At 41.3% G+C, this 4,764-nt stretch overlaps 1 pseudogene; it reads right to left on the bottom strand.

The window, feature by feature from the left end:
* Positions 1 to 2,063: 2,063 nt before the first annotated feature.
* LOC101718100 (ADP-ribosylation factor 1-like) lies at positions 2,064 to 3,227 on the bottom strand (annotated as a pseudogene).
* Positions 3,228 to 4,764: the final 1,537 nt, after the last annotated feature.

A 4,764-nucleotide genomic window follows, 5' to 3' on the forward strand; every position in this document is an offset into this window, starting at 1 on the left:
ATTCTCAATCTGCCAGGAGCAGACATCATCACTGTATTGCCAGTATGGCACCATTCCCTTGAGTTATCAGCTAGCTTCCTAAGGGCAAGTTGATTATGTTGAACAATTTTCATCATGGAAGTGGCAGTATTTTCTTATTGTTGAAACAGATATGTAATTGGGTTCTCTAGAATGCTGTATATGCTCTGAATCAGTGTCTAATATATGATATTATTTATGTCATAGTTAAAAATCATGGGTCCAGGAATCAAGGCATGACTTAGAGGCAGCATCACTCATTATTTTCCCTAATGACTCATTAGTAAGACTTTTGGTTCCTATCTCTGTGACCTTATGTTCCAGAGGTAGAAATATTTCCACCAGGAAATATGGTAGTGATTCCATTGTATTGGAAAATATGTCTGCCATATGACCACTTTTGGCTTTTCATGCCTCTGAGTTAACAGGCAAAGAAGAGAGTATATTTGTTGTGATGATGGATCTTGACTGTGAAGGGGAAATTAGACTATTATTCCACAAAGAAGGTTAGGAAGAGTATGTCTAGAATGCAGAAGATCTCTTAGTAAGTCTCTTGTATTTACCATGCTGTATGATTAAGATCATGGAAAACTACATCCACCCAATCCAAGAATGGCAACTAATGGAATCAAGTTTTGAGTCATCCTATGAGGTAAAGAGCCACAGCCAGTTGAAGTGCATGCTGAAACCAAAGGGAATACAGGGTTGGTACTGGAAGAGAGTAGTTATAAATACCAGCTATGATTACATGATTAGTTATAAAAACAACTAAGTGTCAGGAGTATTACTTCTTTATTTTGTTATGAGTACTGTTACCAGCTTCTGGGGTACTGGGTACACCTTCTAGAGATTCTTTCTAGGTTCTCCTTGTCCCGGATGAATAATTGGACAAAATAAGCACAAAAGGTAGCGAAGTTTTATATTTATTAAAGGTAAGAAAAGAAACATGCTCTGCAGAGTGAGTGTGGGCCAATTAAAAGTAGAAAAAACAGTACACTCTGCAGGATGAGAGTGGACCACTGTGAAAGAAAGAGCAGTGGTCATAAGGTTAATGGCTGACATCTTTTCTATATCCCCCACACTCCTCAAGCTGACATCAGCCCCTCCCAGCCCACCTCAAGGTGACTGTGTGAACATGACTACAAGCACCATGCTATAGAATGCAGGTGACCCAAACCAGGTGGGCCAATAAGTCTCTACTGTGACCATGCAGTGGATGGCATTTGTTCATCATGTCACTTGCATTCCAAAAGGAACTGGCGATCTGATGACTGGTGTTTAGGCAGAACTGCAAAACCTATACTAGGCATAATCTCCCTTCTTTGTGTTCAAATGTTTTCCTTATCTTGTAATTTTTAACTATTTTAAAAAGTGCACTTAGTTTGGGTTAAAAACCAAATGGATCCTAACACCAATCTACAGCTCACAGGCTCCTAGAGGCCAGGTGCCCATGCACCCAAATCCCTTCTCAGTACTGACAGTGAGTTGATTCTTTTTTTTTTTAAATTGAGTTTATTTATTGGTACATTTTAGGTATGCAATATAGTTACATTCGTCATTGAGATCTTGTACCTTTACATGATGTATCTTGGTTCTTATTTTTTCCCCATTCCCTGGGCCTCCCTTCACCCCCTCCACCTATTTACAAATAATTTACAAATAATTTGTTTCTATTTTTTCCTTTTCTTATATTTTTTCTTTTCCCTTCTTTCCTTTTACCTATCCCTCCAATTTACCCTATTTCTTTAGACCTTTACTGTCTATTTCACAATATCAATTATACATTTGGATCCTTATTTACACTTTTAGTTTTTCACACCAGAGAAACTATTCGGTATTTACACATGTGGATTCTTTTTTTTTTTTTTCACGATAAAAGCTGAGTAATATTGCATTGGAGTAGCAGAAACTGACTCAATGGAAACATAAACTATTTACATCAAAATAAATACCTGGCTGCAGGCTACATCTGCACATGTACAGCACAGTGTGTGCACACTGTGACTAAACCATGGAGATAGCTTCTGGCAGGCAGGACTACAAAGTCACATGTTTGCCACATGAGAAAAAAGTGGAGGGTGGAGAGAAGTGAGAGGAAGTGGGGTTCTGGCTCACTTCTGGTTCCAGAGCTGTTTGGACAGCCAGTCTAGTTCTTCATAAAGCCTGTCCCCACTGGTAGCACAGATGGCCTTGTGGGACTGCATAACCTTTTTTCCTTTTCTCCAGCCCCATTGTGATTAAATGTGAGTTAATAGATAAAGATGCTTGTTAGTTTTGGGACGCTAGATAAAAATCTGTAACAGACCTAAAGTCCCAGAGTAAACTACTCAACTCCTTGTTTGCCCAGAACTGATGTTCCGGGCACCACAATTTTTAGAACAAGCTGCAAATGTCTGCTGACCATCAATATGTGACAGCCGACCACTAACCTTTGTCCCCTTTTCTTTAACTCTATATGTTAACTTCCCCCTCAAGCCCCTCTAAAAACAGCCTCAGATTCTGAGCCAGTTGCCTCTCTAAGCTATTTTGCTTTGGGAGTGCTGTCTGGCCAGACTAATAAAGGTCTGTTTTCCAACTTGTCCAGTGTGTTCCTTCCCGGGTGTTCTTTGCTGTAGTCAGCTCCTTGGAGCATTTGGTAAGGCTCTTGGTCTTACATTCTGAAGGCACCGCTGGGATTCCTGGGTGTGCTTCACTAGTCAGCTCCTCGGAGCATTTGGTAAGGCTCTCGGTCTTACAGCCTGAATGTACTAGTTCCTGTGGCATACAGAGTGTGCATTCCCAGCTTGCCTGTGATTTCAGCTGCGTTCATCACATTGGGGAGGTCCTGCTTGTTGGCAAACACATGGAGGACAGCATCCTGGATCTCATCCCCTGCCCGTGTCCTCATAATCTCCTCACAGCCCTTGTTCATACTCTTTCTGTCATTGCTATCTACTACAAAGATCAAACCTTAGGTGTTCTAGAAGTAGTGGCGTCATGGTGGCTGGATCTTGTCCTGGCCATCCACATCCTACATGGTAAAACTGATGTTCTTATATTCAACAGTCTTCACATTGAAACCTATGGTAGAAATGGTAGCCACAATTTTAAAAGCTTCAGTTTATACAGAATTGTCATTTTCCCTGCAGTATCCAGGCCCACCATGAGAATGCACATTTCTTTGTTTTGCAAAAAAGGCCCTTGAAAAAGTTCATGAAGATATTCTCCATGCTTGTGGATTCTTGGATGTGACACTCTCCAGAGACCACAGTGGTGGCCTTTCTGAGCTAGGCACTCGTTTTGTTCCTTCATTTCCTAGTTCATTCTAATGGCAAGGTCACTGAGATCTGCTGGCTGTTTCCCATGGCACATCCTGGAGCCCACAGAATCCTCAGAGAGAAAGGTGGAGTCCCCAGGGGTTCCCTTAGACACAGTATACTCCTAAGAGATCAGAGTGGAGCCCCCTTTGGACTCCCTTAGAAACAGTCCGTGTAGAGCCTCCCAGGGGCTCCCTTAACCACTTGAGAAATTCTTAAGAGTGGAGCCTCTTCCCAAGGGGCTCCTTTAACCATCTGAGAAACAATATCCCTTACATTTATCCTAATAATAAAAACTTTGGCACTTTATTTAAGGCAGTAAAGATAGAAACCTCTTTTTAGCATTTAAGAGAAAAAGTTCTAAGTGCAAGGATAGTTCTACTTTGGATATTTACAGCTACTTGAGTTGACCGTTACTGGCAATTGCCTTTGCTTCATTCAAGCCCTCAGGCACATGTTTCCAAATTACCCAAATTTCTGTCAGAAGAAACAAGTAGGGGATTTAACCCAATTCAGAAATGAAGCAGGGAGGAGGTTCATATATTTCATAAAAGCAGAGTCTTAGCTCCTATCTATAAGGGTGAGATTTTCTGGTATCCATGAGGTCATTTGAAAAAAAGAAAATAGCTGACAAACATGGTGGAACCATGTGACTGACTGATAGGACACACCAAAGTGTCCACCAAACATGGTGGAAAAGTGGCTTAGTATAAAACAAGGCTCTGAGAAAGCAACTCACAAGGATATGCAAAGATAAAAGGCCATCTAGGGAAAAAGTGCAAATGACACTTTGAGCATAAGCAGACTCCCAAATGAGTGAAAAAGCTGAACAAAGTACCAGAAAAAACAAAAAGTTGATGGCAAAGAGGATATTAAACTCTAGATCATACACATGGAACCTGAATGATCTGCTCTGTGGCTGAGTTAATAACAGGCTCTCTGGTAGCTCTTAACTGATGTATACCCACAATGAATGACTGAAAGTTGGAAAGAGAAGAAAGAAAAAGGGAGATAAACTTGAGGCAGTCCTTTACTAGCTTGGAAACATACAGAGGCCATACACTTTTCCCCTCCATCTTTCCACATGATGGGACACACTATGAAACTTCCTGGAGCCATGAGAAAATGTCCTGAGTTTCCCAGCTTCCATTAATTTTTATCACCCTATACCTCCCTGCCTTTCCACAACAACTAACATCAGAAAAAATATTAAAGTATTTGAGACCACTGACCGATTAAAGTTCTTTCTAGGAGAGAAGAGACAAGAAGGGGATAGGGGCTTTCCTAGGGGAGAGAGAAAGGGGAAGAAAAAAGTAAACCAGTCCTTCTTGGCTTGAGCCGAGAGAGAGAGAGAGAGAGAGAGAGAGAGAGAGAGAGAGAGAGAGAGAGAGGCTGTCTTACCTCCTCCTAGCTGGCCTGGCTGGCTTTACCAAAATATGTTACTAGGCTC

The sequence above is a fragment of the Heterocephalus glaber genome, unplaced genomic scaffold (assembly GCF_053883595.1).
Source record: "Heterocephalus glaber isolate CG9 unplaced genomic scaffold, H.glaber_assembly_v1.0 deba00001613, whole genome shotgun sequence".
Lineage (NCBI taxonomy): Eukaryota > Metazoa > Chordata > Mammalia > Rodentia > Bathyergidae > Heterocephalus > Heterocephalus glaber.